At 45.3% G+C, this 20387-nt stretch overlaps 1 long non-coding RNA gene and 1 pseudogene across 1 annotated transcript in view; one reads left to right on the top strand and one right to left on the bottom strand.

The window, feature by feature from the left end:
• LOC118583494 overlaps positions 1–20387 on the bottom strand; it is a 58683-nt gene that overhangs the window by 26294 nt on the left and 12002 nt on the right. The window lies entirely within an intron of this gene.
• LOC118583492 lies at positions 14444–15246 on the top strand (annotated as a pseudogene).

Here is a 20387-nt window from a genome sequence, read left to right as displayed (position 1 = left end):
GGCTCTTGTGCCCCACAACCACCCATTCTGATTTCTTATACCACCCAGGACCACCTGCCCAGGAATGACATTGCTCTTAGTGGGTGGGACCTTCTCACATCAATCATTAAGAAAATGACTTGCCTACAGGTAATCTGATGGAGGCATTTTCTCAATCGAGGTTTCTTCTTCCCAGATGACCCTAGCTTGTGTCAAGTTGACAAAACACCAATAACCACAATCTCCAACCCCCCTCTCCTGAAATAAATAAATAAAAGATAAATCCATGTAAGGGTCATAGGGTCACAAAAACCAGCCTCAAAGAATTCTCAATGGCCAAAGCAAACACTATTTGAGCATCAAAACACATTTAAACAGATAATCTATAGAATAAACATATGGGGGTCAATACTGACATAATAAAAGGAGAACATGAGAAAGTGAGGTAGAGGGACAAGTCTTTACAGAGTAATTGCAACCACTACAACCAAAAGGAATAAGGTATCAGTGGCCCGTCACAGTGACTGCTGCAGACACAATCCACAATACCAGGATTAGAGAAATGCTTAAAAACAGTGGGGATTTGCCTAATCTCAAAATAACTCCTCCAAGGTACTTATTACAGATGGAAACTTTCAGCAGAGAATGCTGTCAAGACCACGCAAGTGGGTGGAGCATGTTAAATGCTACAAGCAATGAGACAAACAGGTGGCGAACTAAGAAGGGCCTAGCACTTAGAGGGAACCCTTGCCTCAATGTTCAATCTCCACCTAATCATGAGAAAACAGCCCCAGCTCAAGAGACAAACCACAGAATAGCCCATCTAATATCACAAAAGCCAAGTGAGGAACTGAAGTAGACAGGAGGAGACCAAGGAAGTGTGACAGCAAAAATTCTCCTGACTTTCCTGGGAAAGCCTGTACAGCCAGAATAAAGGCTGTTGTTAAGTTCATAGTATTGGAGCAATGCTCATTTCCCAGTTCTAAGAATTATACTATGGCCATGGGGATGAAAGTAAGGAAGACAAAGTCTCACTACCAACTCTACAACTTTCTTGTAAGTCAAAGTTACTTATTTCAAAGTTTAATTACATGCATGTATAGGTGTGTATATGTGCATATGAGTGCAGTGCCTGTAAAGGCCGGAAGAGGGCACTTTATCCCCTGGAGATGGAGTTACAGTTACAGACTAGGTTTGCTGGTCAGTGAGCCTCTGCTTCAACAGCACTAGAGTTTCAAGCACTTGCTATCATATTTAGGTTTTCACTTGGCTCAAACTCAGCTCTTTGTGCTTGTATGGCAAGCACATCACTGTGTGAGCTTTCTCCCCAAGCCCTGGATTTGGACTCTTGATAATACTGGAATGGCTAAGACTTTGGACTATGTGGATGGGATATATTTTGCATTGAGAGAAGGACATGAATCCTGGGCAGGATGCTATGGTTTGAACATATCTAAATGTGTCTTCCAAAGATTCATGTGTTGGAAGACTGGTCCCCAAAGGCAACCTTGGCAGTGATGTGCCTTTAAGAAGTAGCACACATGGGGAAACACTTGGGTCACTTAGGTAAGGGGAGCTTGGCAGTCTCCCTCTGGCATCCAGTTTTGAGATGTGATCTATTCCTCACACACATGCTGCCACCATGAGGTGATGCACCAAGAGGGCTTTGGCCAGAGAGAAGCCCATGCCAGTGTGATGCCTTGGGGCCTCTGGTCTGTATGAATTTAGCTTGCCCTTGGGTATTAACTCCAGTAACAAAGAATAGATTGATGCAATCGCCAAAGCTAACAAGGGCGTCAAGTCAACTCCCTGGGTGAAAAGCAGAGCTTTTTTAGAGGATGAGTGCCATATACAAAGTAGTAAATCTGAATCCCTTCTTCATATTAGGCACCAAACCTAACTTGAAATGGGTCAAAAATCTAGATGTAAGACTAAAAACTGCACAGCCCTTGAAAGAAACTTTCAACACACATCTCTATGACTTTTGTTTGGGTGATGATTTCTTGTTTCTTAAATATGATTCTATAGATACAAAAAAAAGGAATAAACTGGACACTACCAAAATGTTTAATTCATACTTTAAAGAACATTACCAAGAAATTAAAAGTCAACCCACAGATTTGGGAAGAAAGTTTGCAAATCATATATTAGAAGACACAAAGAACTGGGCCAACTTGATAATAAAATAAATAACCCAATTTTTAAAAACAGGCCAAATATGTAAATAAATACCTCCAGAGAAAATGATAGATGGATGGCCAACACACACATGAAAAGATGCTTGCTACAATTAGCTATCAGAGAAAAGCAACTCCAAGCCATGACATGCTTCTTAGTCCCACTGGGACAGAAGCAATTAAAAAAAAAAAAAAAGGACAGGTGGTGGTGCACGCCTTTAATCCCAGCACTCGGGAGGGAGGGAGGAGGATCTCTGTGAGTTCGAGTCCAGCCTGGTCTACAGAGTGAGTTCCAGGACAGGCACCAAAGCTACACAGAAAAACCCTGTCTCCAAAAACAAAAAAACCAACCAACCAAACAAACAAAGACAGACAACACTTGCTAAGGTGGAGGAGACGAAGAAAGAAAACGGCAGAGCTATTGTGGAAACAATTCGGTAGTTGCAAAGAAAGTTAAATACAAAATTATCACACAACCCCAAATCCTACTCCCAGATATAACTCAGGAGACATGGGAACCTGATATTCAGAGGGCTGTCATTCAGAGCAGCAAAGATGGTGGAGGAATAGTACAAGATAAGCAAAACACAGCATATCTATACTATGTAGTAGTACATATCCATAAAAAGAAACAAGGAATTTTGTCTGCATTTTATTCCACGATTTAAATAAGGATGATCACAAAAATAGTATACTAAATAAGAAGTTAGATAGAAAGGGACCCATAACTCATGAGTCTGCTTATATAACATGTTCAGAATAAGAATCCACAGGGGAAGGGAGCAGGTTAGTGGTTTTCAGGGGCTGGAGAAGAGGTTGGAGAGGGTGATGCTCATAGGTCTGAGGCTTCTTTGGAGCCGGAAGAAAAGGGTCTAGAGTCAGATAGCAGCAACAGTGTCACAGCCTTGCAAATGTACTAAAGCCACTGGTTTGTACATTGTTTTGAAGGTGGTGAAATTTATGGTATATGAACTATCTTAATAATAAAATGAAAACCACAGACCAATATTTGTCATAAAAAGACAATAAACACACTTTAAAATATTAGCAAATGGAACACAATACTATATAAAAAGCCTAATAAACCCATGTGAGGTTTACATGAAAATCAATATAATTTACCGTATCAACAGAATAAAGGCTTGCAACTGCTTAATCATCTCAATGGACTCATATTGGCAAGATTCAATGCTAGTTGCCATGAAAAAAAAAAAACTATACAATGTAGTGGGTAGCCATTCCAGCTTTGACCTGGAAGTTCCAACCCCCATTGAGGCTTCAGTAACAGTCACACCTACAAGGAAGGGCTGAGAGAGGACACTGAAGACCCAAGATCCAGATGCACAGCTCTCTTGGTTCCTAGACCCTGGACACTGGAGATAGACCGAGCAGAGTTCTCCAGAGAACACTGCCAGACTGCGCCACACCTTTCCCAGACCCTGTTACCTATCCCTTCACTTGTAAGTTACCCCACAAAATAAACCTCCCTTTTAAATACGTGGAGTGGCCTTAATAATTACACCAATATCACAACACATCTGGAAAGAAAAGACAAGGAACAAATATTGTCACAGTTTCCAGGCAGGAATCTGAATGTGGCTTTAGTGGTGGATGAGACTCAAGTGTCACGTTAGCAGTGAGTGGAAACTGCTTTCAACTACCTCTGAAGATTAAAGGAGCAGTGGACGCCCTTCTGAGTCATTTCATGATGTCACTGGATTAGTTCCCTGTAAGCTACTGAACTCCGCTGACCATTGACAGGAACTCAGTTGTTCTGCAATGTGGACAGCTTTGCAAGCTAGCCAAAGAGATCGGGCCCCAAGATGGAAGTCTCAATCTTTGATAAACTGAGTTTTGATTTGATATTGATACCCCATCACTTTTGCTGTATTCTGTTCATTGAAGCAGGACAGGAAGTCCATCCAACAGCAAAGGAAAAGAGCTCACGCAGCAGCGTGCAAACAGGAAGTGAGGCCTCTGTGAGCTACCTTAACGACTGCCTGCTCCCACGGGCACATGCAGGAAGCTACAGCTAATGGCACTGATGTTATGTTTAGTAGCTGAATAATGAGAGCTCCCTCCCCAAGGCAGAGAACAGCAGACAGACACAAACTCCCCCTGGCTCTACTTGGAGAGACTCTACAGTGCAACAGACAATAAATAACACATGAAGGCCAACAAACAAAAGGTGAGGCCAAAATTGTTTATATGACAAATTCTAAAGAATGTACATACACCAAATACACACCCTCCACTCCTAGTACTAAGAAGGGAAATTCTACTACAGAATAAAAATCAAAATGCCAAAATCTGTTACATTGCTACATCCTGATAGCAAGCAATCAAAAATACTTAAAACATAATACTTCATGTTATCATTTATAGTACTTTATGTGTGTATATAACATATAGTAAATACTGAATGGGAAAACAATACAATTTACAACACAAAATATCTAGAAATCTAGCAGAAGATATGAAAGGCTTGTGTATGGAAATGAGAATTACAATGTTGACAGAAACTAAAGTGTAGTGGATAGCCATCCTAGCCTTGGCCTGGAAGTTCCAACCCCCAGTGAGGCTTCAACAGTCAGGACAAATCTCTCACCCACCAGGCCCATAGACGCTCAGACCCAACCAAGTAAACACACAAAAACTTATATTGCTTATAAACTGTATGGCCATGGTAGGCTGCTTGCTATCTAGTTGTTACTAATCTGTGATGGCAAAAAGAAAAATGGTTGCTGACTCCAGGTGAGTGAGGAAGAAGCCTCCAGGGGTGGTCATGGGCCTGCTTGTGTTTGGTGCTGGGGTTGGTCCTGTGTGTGTTTTTCTCAAGATTAATCAGGCTACACATTTAAGAGTGCACACAGTAGAAAACTTTACTTCAATTTTGTAAGAGAAACTCTCACACCAACTGCTGAGTAGAGACAAGACAGGGGCATGGCTGTGAGAAAACATCCAGAGCTGTGGCTGTGATGCAGGGAAGAATGGACATGATGTGACCACAGTGGAGTCTGGGTCAGGTTTGAAGTAGTAGTCCCGTCTAGGACATCTTCTCTTAGGGTGTCACTATAAATCTTCTCCTGATACTCCCGGTGTATGCCACTAGCCCATTACAAAAACTACAGCACAAATGTGCTTGGGCACCAGCTCCACACCCACCCTGTGCCTGTACCACCCCATGCCCATCCAAGGTGCGAATCATCTCCTTTCAGAGGTGGTGTGTGTGTGTGTGTGTGTGTGTGTGTGTGTGTGTGTGTGTTTTGTTTGTTTGTTTGTTTTGTTTTTTCCCTAAATATTCATTTCTTTATTATGTACACAGTGTTCTGCCTACATGCCAGAAGAAGGCACCAGATCTCATTACAGATGGTTGTGAGCCACCATGTGGTTGCTGGGAATTGAACTCAGAACCTCTGGAAGAGTACCCAGGACTCTTAACTTCTGAGCCATCTCTCCAGCCCAGAGGTGGTTTTTAATAAAATGGAATCCAGTCTATATGCTATGATGCCTTCTTCCATGTATTAGTTATATCTACATATGTATCTGTATCTATCTCCTGAGGGTTTTTTTATGAGGATGAAATATTGTTTATTTCTAGTTTTAAATAGGATACTGCCTGCTGTGCCACAGGTACTAACAAAATATCATCTTCCTTTTGGGTCAAAAATGCCACAAAGTCAAATGCTGTTCATAGAAGGTTGTGGTGTGTGCACATTTGCTCAGCTGGGAAACACCAACAGAGCTCACAAAATTTTAGATAATATAAGTCTGGCTTCATTAGAACATACAAATGCCAAAGCTTCTAATGAAATTCAGATTTGTGAAGGGTTCAACTTTGTGTTTTTTTAAAAAAAAACATACTTTTAAATAAAATCTTAGGAAAAGACTTATGCAAAAAAGCTAATAAAAACTGATTTGAACAGTATATCATGAAGCAAAATTATGATCTAGCAAAAGCAACAGAGGAAGACTGATAAAGTTAGGCTCTAGCCTACTGACAATATATTAGGGTTTTAAATGTAGGGAAAGTGTGCTTAGCAAAGGGAAAAGGTTCTTTGTTCGCCTCAAAGCATGAACCACTGTAGGAGTTCACTAAGGAGGTCAGTGTTCCTGTGATGGGCCCTGGGTGAGCTGCCATCTTTAGGTCAAATGGTAGCAGACCACTTGTCCCCAGAAGCCAAGCAGAGCAACAGTCTCTCTCTCTCTCTCTCTCTCTCTCTCTCTCTCTCTCTCTCTCTCTCTCTCACACACACACACACACACACACACACACACACACACACACACACACTCACACGGCAGAGCATGCTGTGGAATGCCAGGCTGAAGGGAGCAATGGCCCTCAAGGAAGGGGGTATTGGCTTTCAGTTAGAGAGGGAATGAGCAAACATATACAAAGCCCCACTCTACCCAAAGCCACTGTCCAACCACAGTTCCCAGGGACAGGGAGAATTCAACAGCAGGAATATGAGAAGCTGGACAACCGCTGACAGACAAAGAAGATCTGAAAAACCAAGTTCTAAACCAACAGTAATGAAGGGAGAGAATCAGGGGTCCACACCTACAACATCTCTGTGGTGTGCATTTACAAAGAAGAGGGCTGTTTTAGACTCGTAAAGACTGCCCAACTGTTAAATATCTTTGTCCCCTAAGGTCACCACAGCAGTAGGAGACTCAAAGAATAGGTTCTGGAGAATCTGAGGAAGTCTTGAGATCGCCAAGTCCAGCAGAAGGTAGAAGAAACAGAACAAAACATAAAGATTATGAGAAACAAAACATATTGTCCTGGAATTAACTGTGTTGTCTCCCCTTCCCCAAACATATCAAAGACCTACCTTGGGTAGGATTATATGTGGAGATAGAGCCTTCAAAGGGGTGGTTAAGATGAAAGGACGCTATGAAGGAGGAGCCCTCTGCAATGAGATTTATCTCCTTATAGGAGAAGATAACCACAGAAGTGGGGCTCTGTCCACGTGTGCATGGAGCAAGGTCACGGAGCACACCATGATCATGTGCTCTCTTCAGGGCAAGAAGAGAGGCTTCACCTTGGACCATTTACACCAGTGCTCCATCTTGGACTTCTAGCCACCAGAATGTCAGGATGTATGTGGTCTCAGCCGAGACCGTAGTGGAGAATGATCTCCGAACAGTTGAGTGACTGACCTAGGAAGCACTAGGCAGCCTGAGAAGGTCCTAGGAGGGAGCCCTTCAGGAAGACAAAGCTGACAGAGCCAAGACTGTAAATACAAGTTTGAGATGAATTTAATTCTACTGAGAGTTGGGTGTTGAATTAGTGACACACACATAATCTGCACAGAGTTGCAAAGGTCCAAATCCTGGGAGGAAATGTGGGTCAGGATTGATGTCATTACAGCTCCACTGTGAACAGTGTTTTGAAAATCAGTGCAGTGTAATTACTGGCCTAAGTGCTGGCCTGAGAGACAAATGCTGTAGCTGTTTAACAATGAGATGGGATGTGTGGTGATGACAGGCAGTGAGGAGGAGCAGCTAATTCTAACTCCATCTTCCCTAGTGAGAAGTCAGCAGACGATGTGAGGATGAAGTTTAGATAGATAAATAACATGCATGTTGTTGATACTGGGAAAAGTATGTAAAAGGCTGAACTAGTAAAGTAGGTACCTCTGGGAGGCTGGGAAGAGAAAAAGGCAGAAGATGTCCAGTGTGTGTGTGTGTGTGTGTGTGTGTGTGTGTGTGTGTGTGTGTGTTATGAGTGTGTGTGTATGTGTGTGTGTGTAGGGGTGTGTGTGTGGGGGTGTGTTATGAGTGTGTGTGTGTGTAGGGGTGTGTGTGGGGGTGTGTGTTATGAGTGTGTGTGTGTGTGTGTAGGGGTGTGTGGGGGGGTGTTATGAGTGTGTGTGGGTGTGTGTGGGTGTGTGTGGGTGTGTTATGAGTGTGTATGTGGGTGTGTGTTATGAGTGTGTGTGTGTGTTATGAGTGTGTGTGTGTTATGAGTGTGTGTGTGTGTGTTATGAGTGTGTGTGTGTGTGTATGTATGTGTATGGTATGAGTATGTGTGGTACAAGGGTATAAGTGAGCATGTGGTGTGTATGCTTGTAGCATGTGTATGTGAGAGTGTAAGTGTGTGGTATGTGGGTGTGAGTGTAGATGTTACGTGAATGTGTGTTTAAGTATGAGTGTGTGTGTGGTGTGTATGAGTGTATGTAAGTAAGTGTGTATATGTGTATGTAGGTGAGAGTGTGTGGTGAGTGTGTTTAAGTGTGAGTGTGTATGGTTTGTGGGCATGTCTGAGTATGTGTTGTGTGTGTGTTTGTGTGTGTGTGCACATGTATATGTGGGGGAGGGAGAGAGGAAGGGAATGAGGGAGAGAGACACTTCTTGAACTATTAGACTCTTTAGGGATAAAGGTAACTAATTTTTAAAATAAAATCCAAGATAAAAAACCACTAAGAGAAGAAGGAGACGAGCTGGGTGAGCCCAGCTTTGCAGCCTCTGGAGCTGAGTTACTAGAGCCCTCCTCAGGTGGGCCAGTCTGCTGCACGTGCTGCTTGTTCTGAAGGCTCCTACTTCTAGGGCTGCAGCCCTGGCCGGAGGCCCTGGCCCTCCTGGAGAGGCAGGGTATGAGCAAGAGACTGCATGTGAAAACTCTCTGGGTACCTCTCGCTGACTCTGGAGGCCTGCTCATCTGCTTATAGGGCTTCTAGGCAAACTTACCCCAGGAGAACCTGACCCCTCTCCCCAGGACACCCTCTCCTCAATGCTGGAGTAAGTTTGGTTCTGCAGGTACACTGTGACCCTCAGCCCTCATCCTGTGGGCCATGCATTATGATTCTACGGGGAAATCAGGAACATAGAGCCAAGAGTCTATTCCTCTAGCTCTTGGACGACAAGGCCCTCTGACTTGCTGGATGGCTCAGACCAAACCTCTTGATGCTACTTCAAGTTAATCAAAGCACATCAAGGCCCCAGTTACTGCTGGGACCATCTAAAGGTGTGGTTCTGAACCTTCCCATCAAAGTGGCTTCAATCCAAGATTTACTTCATCACAATGCTCTTTAGTTTGTCCTTTTCCTTCTTAAATTTGAACAACCCATTTCTCAGTTTCCTCACTATTTAAAATCTTGAGGGACTAATCTCACCTCATGACAGCAAGTTTCACTATTTTGTCACCTGAGTAGGCCACCTGCAGGGGTGCTTTGGTCAATTGGTCAGACCGTTCTCTGCGGTGGCTCCTTAGTGTAGTTCTCCTTAGGAAACTCATGCATGGGCTTGGTAGCCACTCTGGCATTTCCAGCCACATATATGCCCGAGGAGTTGGTCATGCACAGGCTTGGCACCACTCTATGGCATTTGCAGCCACATATGTGCCTGAGGGGTTGGTCTGATTCTGGGCTGCCATCAAAGTCAAAACCCACAGTGAACACAAGGGTCCCATGTGGTCTGAGCCCATTGCTTTGTGTTACGACTGCTTCAGACTCATGATGTAACGATGAGGTACTCCACAGTGGCTTTGTCATGCCACATGGGTCCTATGGGTGACCACCTACGGGTCAGTGCTGAGGTGCACAAAGGTCATGTAGATGATGTCACCCAAAGCACAGGTCTGCACTGTATTTTCATCCTGTAGTCTAGAGACTGTTTTTCCCATGCCAAGAACAACAGTGGTCCACGCTCTTTGTATGACTGTGCTTGGATTCTGATAAAAATGCATCATTAAATGTAAAAATATTCATCAGTCTGCACTGCAAAACCTCTATCTTCCAATGTTAACAGAAACTCTTTGAAAATATAGATTTGAGTTACCTCTTGTCTGTTCATTAGCTGCTCATTTTCTTCGAAAAACTTCTTGGAGATATAGACCCAGGCTCATCTGATTTCAGAGTTCCATAAAGACGTGTGACTGACAAGTTAGGGAATGAAGGACAGGTTGCTCACTCCAAATTGAATATGTCTTGATGGTGCTCTGGTAACAGAAACCTGCAGCCTAGTAGTCCGGCCCTGGAGGATATGCCATGTCTGCTCTGCTCCCAGCACCTAGGAAGGTCCCTGACACAAAGCAGGTGTTCAATACATGGTGGCAGTGTGAAGGGATGAAAGAATGGACAACTGTCTTCCCACTGCCTGTGAGCATCCTCAAAGGAGAGGACCACACCCGGCTTCACCTTCCAGAGCCAACTCACAGTGTTACCCAGAGGGAAAAAGCAACAGTGCTGTGTGTTGGCTACAGTGTGCCCCTCCCCAGTCAAATTCTTCCCCACCAGCTTCAGCCTAGTCAAATGGGAGAAGGTCTACAGACCCTGGGAAATGTTCTGCTCAGTGCTTGCACACGACCCCAAGGAAAGCCAGCTAAAGACTGGAACTCATTCATCTGCTTCCCAAGACAGCTGTATGCCATATGCACAGTTAATATCTCCACAGATGATGAAAGGTACAGAGGGGTTAAGAAGCCATTCAAGGACACATTAGCAGAGATAAAATTTTAACCCAAGCAGATCACTGGGCTCTTGTGGCCAGAACACAACCTTTCTGTATATATGCCTGAATGGAACCTGTTCCCTCTCAGACCCTACCCTGGCCACAGCTCTCAGAAAGTCCTCCCCAGGTCCTGGTTCTCAGGTCTTCTGCTGAACCTGCATTTGCTCCTGTTCTGTTTGCCACAACAGGGATGGCATGGCCTTGTTGTTTGGCTACTCAACATAGAGCCTGCCTTCCAAGCTCTGACCCAGCAACCTATACACACTATATACACTTAGGCCCTTCTGCATGTAGGCACACTTCCCCTGGTTCTGTGCAGACATGAGTTCACACTGTCTGTGTGACCTTAGACCAGCTCTTTAACCTTACTTGGCTCTAAGGCAGGGACAATAAGGAGATCTTCCTCACATCCAAAGGACTGGCTGAGAATGCATCATTTTTCCAGACCTATGCTGCTGCAGGAGCACAAATGCCCAGGGTGCCTACTCTGTGGGGACAGTGCTAAGGAAGCCCAGGAGCCTGTCTGTACTATTCCTCTATGCTCGCTCCCATCCATGGCTGCCCCTCACCTCACTGAAAGCCCACGGGCCTTTACCAGATGAGTGCTAGTTCCCAGCTAAGCCTTAAGTTCAAGGGCAACACAAGTCGGTCCCTGCTCCCACACCCAGTTGACTGTTGAGAAGGGGAGCCATGAGAGAGAAATTGTATGAAGATGTCCCCCCTCCACACACCCCAAGAACCTTCCCTGCTATCTGTCCTGCTGGTCCCCAGTGAGCCTCATCTGTCAAGAGTGACAACAGCGACCTCCTCGCAGCCACTCTGGGCATCCCTCACCCACTCTCCCTCCATCCCCTTTCCAGAGCTCCACCGAGCTCGCTCCTAATTAGCCTGGCAAAGCTCAGTCATCACAGGGAAGTCCTTGAAGTTGGAGATTTCCACAAAGCTAAACCACTAAATCCCAGGGCCGCCAGCCTGTCTTCACAGCTTCCCCAGTCTGCCAGAAATCCCGCCCACTCCCACACAGAAACGGCAGTCCTGGGGTTCAGTGTCTCCCCATCTCAGGCCACCTTATCAAGGCGGGTCCAGCCATCCTTTATCTGCCTGCCTCTCTAAGTGCCTCCATCACCCTGATAGGCCTCATAAAAGCTGGTAAAAGACACAGCTGCCTAGTTTTGACATCACTGACTTCAAAGGCCTCAAATTAGGTGGGGCCGGTCTGGCTGCTGTGGCTGAGTTCAGAGCAATGTTTGGTGCTCCTGGAATGACCCCCTTGGCCTGGGGATCAGTGCAGGAGCCCTCGAGCTTATCGATAAATACATAGAAATGGTTATGAGCATGGGCTCTGGAGCCAAGCACTCCCGTTCATGTCCTAGTCTGCCAACTTCTGGCCATCCAGAGACCGTTGGGGTTCAGCCTCCATACCCCTCTTCTACAGTGGCAGGAGTCTGCCCCAGGGGGGTGGGCTTCTACTATTCAGCAGGCATGGGTTTGTGTTGGGCAGAAAAGAGGATCTGGAGTTGGAGATCCTGGCTGCAGAGCCATGCATATTTTCACACAAATGTGCTTCATATATTTAAAACATTGAAAATGGGATAATTTATCTCTGTGTTCTTTTGAAGTCAGATTTCACCTCCACCCAGAACAGAATATCAAGAGTAAGGCACTCGGGCCCTTCCCAGGCTCTGGCTGAAAGGCCAAGCAAACCAAGAGTTGGTCACCTCCTGCCACCAGCCCAATCCAGTCCTGGGACCCAACAGCCCACTATCTAGATGCTGAATACACTGGGTATGGGCGGTAACACCCCCAAAGGCATCTGTAACACTCACTGGCCTGTCCCACGGGCCCCCTGGAGTCAAGCTGTGCCCAACTCCTGACTACCAGGAGCAGCTCCTCAGGCCCCACTCCCTCTGCCTCTAGTAGCCCTGGACAAAACAGTAAGTGCAGAAAGGTGGACAAGGAAGGGGACATTAGGTCACCCTTAGCTTTCCTGAGTTTCACAGAGCAGAATTAAGATGCCTTTTGGGCTCACTGCCCAGAGATAAAATAGGGGATGAAAATATGCATTTGTTTCTAAGGCTCTTGCAATCCCAGATGAAAAGCCCACCTTGATTGTAACTTACTGTGATTCGAGCTGTTCTGAGGCAGGCCCTCCTCCCCACAACCCCACAACCTGCTCAAGTTTTAGGCAAGAGGTTCCACAGTCACCTTGGGGGAAAAAGGGACCCCTATCCCAACAGAAACTGAATACACTAAACTAGAATTATCCCCTATTGGCATCAGGGAATCATAAATAACCCAGTGGCCCCAGCTGACTCACCAGAGCTAGTATTGTGTCAGCATTTCTATATAAACCAGGGCTTGCTAGGGGATTAGCTCACAGCCATAAAAAATTCTGCTGTAGGCTAAAGCTTGGCCTAAGGGAAATCTTAGCCCAGGAATAGATATGCAAAGAAAGCCAGGTGCCACAGCTCCCAAGCCTCCTAGGACAAGGGTGCCTGTCACCAGGGTTCTCTTAAGTAGAAGTCATTTAGGTGATTTAGAACATTGTCTGCAGGTGTCATAATACAAGACTGGTTCTTTAATTGTTGTTGTTGTTGTTGTTGTTGTTGTTGTTTTTAGCTAAAAGATATTTGCTGCTTTGAGAATGTGGAAAAGGTCTGAGCTGTGATCCTAAGCCTTCCCCCGTCCCTGAGCTGGAAAAGGCCTGCGCTGAGCATGTCTGATCCAAAGCCTTCCCTTCCCTGGTGTACAGCAAGAGAAGAGATGCTGAGCTGGGCAGGGCCCAGGGCTCATGCCACTGATACCTTGCACCTGTTGGGACAGTAGCTCTGCCTATCTCACAGGTAACATTCTAAGAGCCAGGGCCTACCTAGTCATGTGTACCACCGGCAGGCAGTGGAGAAAGGATACCATCTAGTAGATAAAACTAGGCCCTTCTGCACACTGCATAAAATAATTATATGACAATTATACTCCATATATGTGCATGTGTATATATAATATATATATATATATAAATATAACCATTCTTATAGTTATACAAAACATTAGGAGAAAATTAAGAGAATGTGTATATAAGCAGGGAGAGAAGCTTTCTGAATCATAAAAACTAGAAGTCCTCAAAAGAAAGGGGCTGGAATATTTTAAAATTTAATTGGTCCTAAATTTTTTTTTCAAGACAAGGTTTCTCTGTGTAGCTTTGTGCCTTTTCCTGGAACTCACTTGGTAGCCCAGGCTGGCCTTGAACTCACAGAGATCCGCCTAGCTCTGCCTCCCAAGTGCTAGGATGACAGCATGCGCCACCACCACCTGGCTTGGTCCTAAATTTTTAAGAAGCTATTTTTGTCACACTCAAAGTTAAACAACATATGGGAGAAAAGTATTTGTCACACATATACATGCCAAAGGTTTTGCATTCTGCTGTGATAAAGGATTTGCGCCATCCCCTCCCCAAATCACCAAGAAAAAATGGAAGAAATAGACAAGAGGCATTGAGGGCAGTTTAAAGATGAGGAAATAGACACTGACAAGAATGAAAATATACAGAACGCTACCAGTATCCAGGGGAAGAGGAATCAGAACAACAAAATTGAACCAGTAGACTGACAGTGTTAAAACAGATGAGTCCCCAGCTCCATTGAGGATGTGGGCGAAAGAGCTCTCATTGGTTGCTAAGGAGTGATAAGAATATAGCTAGTGGCATCTAGTAAAAGAACAAGTCCTGGAGTGGCTGGGGAAGGTGCAGCTGCTGTGCAGCAGAGTATGCTCCATGGACCATGTGCTGTTATGGATGCCTGAAGGACTTGAACCGCAGGTTGGGAGGACAGGAAATGCTGGGCTGGATTAAGTGCCTCATGAGGATGGTGTTTCAGTTGGAGTCAGCATGCAGTTGGTCTGGAAAACTATATAGCTCATCTCAAAGTATCATAAGGAAAATTGGTACCAACTTATTTCTGATTCAGAGTTCAAGAGTTCAATTTTAGCTTACCAGCCATGCAACAGAATGGAGCCCCATCCACTCACCCGGCAGAGGATGTGGTGGCATCTTTTGCTGATATTGGTAGCCATAGAAGGAGAGTGCTCAATCAACTCAGGGCAGAGGTCAGGTTCAAGTCCCCTGCTGCTCAAGGATGGCCTTCCTTGCTTTGAGAAGCCCCGAACAGGCACATTTCCTTCCCAAACTTGTCTCAAGATGGGCCTCCTCAAAGATGACCCTAGCCAGTGAGGAGGCCTTTCAGAAGAATGAGCTCCCCCCACACACACCCACTGATGCTCCACTGAAGTACGTCTGTTCTCAATCTGATTAAAAAACAAAGACAGCAAAACTCAATGCTGGAAAGACTTTGACCAAGAGCCACCCAAAGACACCTGACGTGCCATGAACGGTGTGAAGCTAAGGTCGGTCAACAGGTCAGAGGAGGACGTGGGTATTACTGACCCTGCTGCCCTCGGAGCAGAGGCCCTGAAGAAGAAGTTTGCTTATCAGCATGGGCACTACAGCCAAGGTGAAGTGGAAAGAGGAAATCCGAAGCCAGAGTCAGAGGCCGTCTCAGAGCCCACCCGGTTTGGCCCGCATATATTGAAGTCTATAGGGAAAAAGAAGGCTTTCGTTGAAAATGTTCCCAACTCCTAGCCAGGCAGTGGTGGCGTGTGCCTTTAATCCCAGCACTCGGGAGGCAGAGCCAGGCGCATCTCTGTGGGTTCGAGGCCAGCCTGGTCTACAAAGCAAGTTCCAGGAAAGGCTCAAAGCTACACAGAGAAACCCTGTCTTGAAAAACCAAAAACAAAAACAAAAACAAAACAAAACAAAAAAACCAATGTTCCCAACTCCTAGTGGACAGTGTGCCCAGCAAGGATGACATCTTCGTTTGTGTTTCTACTTTTCTCACTGTTAAGTTAGTTGTTTCTTTGGAAACCCCAAACTTACAGAGAAGCCTAAGTAAGAAGGCAAATCTAACCCTGGATTTCACTGCAGAGGAGTTTCTAATGTTAAATTTCCCCTGCAGGCTTTTCTTTATATTTAAATATAACTAAGTAAAACTCAATCTAATAAAATTTTCATTATGACAATGAAAAAAAAAAAAGTTAAAAATCTATGTAGTGTCCCATTTAGTCATATGTTCCATATACAGGAGAAGAGGAAAACACTAAAATCAAATCATATCCATCAATTGATGTGTAAACTATATTGTTCTTGTGCCACTGGATATAAATTATGAAGCAGTCAGGAAGGAGGGATGAATGGCAGTTTCTATTGGCTAACAAAATGCCATGGTGGACTTTCCCCCTTGAGAAAGTCCTATATCACTCCTATCCTAGAGTGTATTCTCCTTGAACGTGTCCTGTTAGGCATTCTCTTTTATATCACAGTACTGCAGCAGCATTGCTATGGTCCTGAGGTTGGAATTTGCCCACATCCCTAACTGAGGTTTTCTTTAGAAACTCTCTCACTCATTTCATCCAATGATAGTGTTAAAGAGTAGTGTCAAGACAGAAAGATGTGCTTGAGTGCAACATCACAAAAAGAGAGGGAGGAAAGGGTGAGGGAAGGGAGGAGAGGGGGAGGGAGAGGGAGGGAAAGGCAGAGGGGAGGGGAAGGTGAAGAGGAGGGAGGGGGAGGGAGGAAAACATGAGAATGTGGCTCAGTGGGTGAAGTGCTTGCTGCACAAGACTGAGGACCTGAATTTGGATCTACAGACACCATGTAAAAGCTGGACATGGTGGTGCGGGCCTGAAGCCTGGCCTGCGGGCAAAGACAGCTGGGTCTGGGGGCTTGCTGACTAGCCATTCCAACTTAGAGGAGTAAACTCCATGTTCAGTGAAGATTGCTCTCAAAAAATAAGGTGAAAAAATGATCAAAGAAGACAGCCACTGTCAACCTCTGACCTCTACATGTGCCCACGTGGGCAAACACCCGCCAACCTCTGACCTCTACATGTGCCCACAGGGACAAACACCTGTCCCACTCCCCACGTATACATTTTTAGGTTTGTTCACGACTTCCTGAAGAAAGCTAAGGGTGAAATAACTATGTTGACTGGTTCTGACAGTCTTAAGGGTGGGAAGGGAAGCAGATGAAGGGATTCACTTACAAACTATTCCTTCCTTCTTTCCCTCCTTCTTTCCTTCCTGTTTTCTTTCTTAAGACAGGGTCTCAACTAATGTAGCCTTGGCTGGCCTAGAACTCTTTGTATAGACCAGGCTGGCCTCCTGTCTCTGCCTCCAAAGTACTGGGATTAAAAACATGTGCCACCATGCTCTGTGACCTTTTCTTTATAGATTTCTATGCTGCTTGCTTTTTAAAATATAAAACATATTATTTTATAACATTTCAGCAGAAAAATCTTTAATTACCCCCAAATATAAAGTTTATTGGAAAAGGGGAAATGGTTACAGACACTCAGGACATGCTTAACCACTAAACAGACTAATCAATGGCCACTGAGATGTGGTTCAAGAACAGCATAGCCCTTTACCCAGGAGCTTATAGATGAGTGGGGGTGCAACAAAATACCCAACATCCTTAGAGACCAGATAGGAAATCCGCACAGGTGGCAGGCAGATACGATCTGAACATCCGAGGACTTCCTGGTGAGGCCTCCCTGGCAGGACAGGGCCAGTGCCAGGAGAGACCGCAGCGTGAACAGGGTGCTCAATGTGAAGACACCTGGGAAGGAGTGATGGAGACTGAGAAAGGAGGCATTGGCAGCAGTCCACAGCAACACTTCCGCCTGCGGAAGCGTCTAGTCTTCGGAGGGTGTGGAGGCAAAGGGGGAGTTAGCTCGTCTCTTGCTCTCTACTTTGACCCTGGGGCTGAGCAGCTTGGGATATGGGCATTACCAGACTGATAAACAATGGTTTGCCTTGAAAGTCCAGGAGAACACAACACCCATACAATCCTTTCCAGGCAGCGTTTGGACTAAGAGGCCAGTGAATATGTCCATTTCCACAGGGAAGAAAGCAACTGACTTGCAAGTTACTGTTATCGAAGGCACAGAAAGCAATCTGTTTCACCTGTGGTTTCTGCAGACTGAAGACTGTGTGTTTCCCACAGACCCTTCCCTAGTCAAAGGAATGTATGTCTGGAGCTCAGACAAGTCTTGATAAGGCTCACATTCTAGACACTTGGGCACAGTAGAGCCAGCTCTGAGAAGAGACACACCCTTGCCTTCAAGTCCCCTCTCCCAGCCCTCAGAATGTTCATTCTTGTTGAGAAAGTGGACAGGCCTGCTCAGTGTGGCTCACAAGAACCCCCAGAAGACTCGTGTCCCGCTCCTGCCCACTTTCAGTCCACACCTACAGGGATTCACTTTGTTCTGCTCAGCTTACAGACTGTCCTAGAAGGATGTATAAAGGCAGACTCCAAAGACATAAGAAGGCCTTACAATCCAACCCTCAATCTAGCTGCACACCTAACTCAGCCCTCAGCCCTTAAAGCAGGTGTGACCTCTTTCATGGCCTCACAGCTGCCTCCCAACCTTCCTTCTCCCGAAGAACCCACAAATAACCACAGCTTCTTCTGGAACAAAGCCCAAAGGGCCTAGCTTTCTTCCTTAGCATCATCAACATCCTTAGTTTTATGAAATCTTTGCTTTCTGCTCACAAGAGCTCAAGACCCCCCTTTATTTGTCCCACAGACCTTCAGTGAACACCCCTTATATGCCAGGGTTGGGGTGCAGCAGTGAGGGAAACAGACACAGCCCAGCTCTGGTGGGATTTAATTTTTAGCATAACAGGCAAAATCAAGTTCATTCATAAATACCTAGTTTAAGTGCTGTTAGACCTAGCAAGGCTGTGTGGGCCAGGATGGGTAGCTGTGGGATTGACAGGGTGTTCTGTGAGGTTCCTTCCTGTGGGATGGTTATGGCTCTTAAATGTTGCAGACTAGAGTGAAGAGTTTATCTGTAATGGTGTTATTTCTCACCCTGTTCACTTTTATTACAGTTCCATTCTCTCTGCACATGAGACTCTAACTTCAACAAAAGCATATTTGGGTAATCCAATATAAACTAAATTTAAACTTTGACCTCCAACAATAAAATTGCTCCTTTCCCTCTCTGAAGAACCAAAATGCAGATGAAGGGCCTGCTAGCTTCACTTTCTGGGTTTCTGACTTCTAACCTGATTCTAAGCATCGCTCAGAACTATCTGGGGACAGGTTGGGCCTGTGGTAGGCAGCTAGCCCAGGGCCCTTCTCATTCAGGAGAGAAATCACACACTCCTGGTTCTTGAAGCCTAGTTTCTGCTGTGTGATACTGCTGCTTAGGGCCAAGTTTCAGCTGAAAACACAAAATCCAACCACTGCCTTCCACTGTACGAAAATCTGTGCTGACTCCCATTTTGCAAGAACTGCTTTAATCCCCGCTGTGGGTCAAGGTTAAGTGTGGGCTTACTCCAATCTGCCCCACGTCATGTTCTAATTCCTATAGGTTATCTGACTTGGAAACAAAGGCAGGCAATTGCAGGTCCACGTGGGGCTGTCTGAAACCAAGACCACTGCCTTCCTCTGCGCCTCCAGCCGCCACGCCTCGCCTGCTATTGCTCATCTGCCATTTCCTGGATTCTGAGCACGGCCTTCACGTTGCTCAGGCTTTCTATCTACAAAATTAAAGCCTTGCTTTGACTATTTTTTTTTTTAAAGAGAGAAATTAAATGTCACAGTCTGGACCAGAATAAGCAACCAAGCGTTCAGATTCAGGGGTGCCCTGCATTAATAACCGTTCACCGAGGAAGCATTTCCTGTTTATACATGGAGCTAATGAGAATCCATCATGCCTGTCAAATACACTGAACACCAAATTCAAATGTCAAAGCAAATGTAAGAGGTCACACATTTCCTTTGCTAACTAAAAGTGTAATTCATAAATATTATTGCTACCAAACTCTCCATCTACATCATTTGTTTAGAAATATGCACATGTAATATAAATTGTGATTAAGTTAAATGGGTATATTATTTCCTGTTTTAAGGGCTAACAGCAGCATGAATTATGCTTTACTGCAAAGAAGGCTTGAGTCATCAGCAGCTCTGCCTGAACGCAGCCCCACGTTTTACACCCCGGGTTGGGTTTTGCACATCCATTCATAAATACTTTACATTATCCGGCTCTGCTGATAACTTTCACTTCTTCGGCTGCTGTATAAAACAGCTCTTACTGGCGCAGAGGTCAGCTGAATGGATGTAAGCTCTGGACCTCACTACATTTAACAATAAAAGTGAAACCAAAACAGCTTTACAAAAGCTGGGGTCTTCAATTCCATCTGCAAGTCCAACTCCAGAATCCAAAATTAGACTGAGTAGTGAGACACGGCAGTTAGAAGCAAGCACATGAGCACCAGGAAGGAGCCATAGCATTAGGGAGCAGCATTTCATTCCGTTTTGTCTACCATTAATTCATCCACTGTGCTCGGTTTGTTTTTTTTAATGTGTACACGTCACTATTCACACTGTTTTAGAATGTGATGCTTTCCAGGGGACACAGGAAAGCAGAACAGAGGTGGGTTTTCATCTGAAACCCAAGAGTGACAAGTAGGGCATGCCGGAAAATGGATGGGGACATGGAGGACCAGCATCAAAGCTGACCGTTGCTGGTAATGCTCTGGCAGTTCAAGAAAGGAGTGCAGACTCACTCCCCAGTCAATGAAAATTCCCACCAGTGACCCCCCCCCCCCCCCGCGCCAAAAAATATAAACACATGGGGAAGCCCTGCTCTCCCAGGCCGAGTCTGAGGGAGCTGCTCCTACCGGCAGGCTGGGAGCTTAGCCCAAGCCTCA

This window comes from Onychomys torridus, chromosome 5 (genome assembly GCF_903995425.1).
Source record: "Onychomys torridus chromosome 5, mOncTor1.1, whole genome shotgun sequence".
Lineage (NCBI taxonomy): Eukaryota > Metazoa > Chordata > Mammalia > Rodentia > Cricetidae > Onychomys > Onychomys torridus.
Note: the sequence above shows the minus strand (reverse complement) of the source record. Positions and strands in the feature narration are given on the sequence as shown.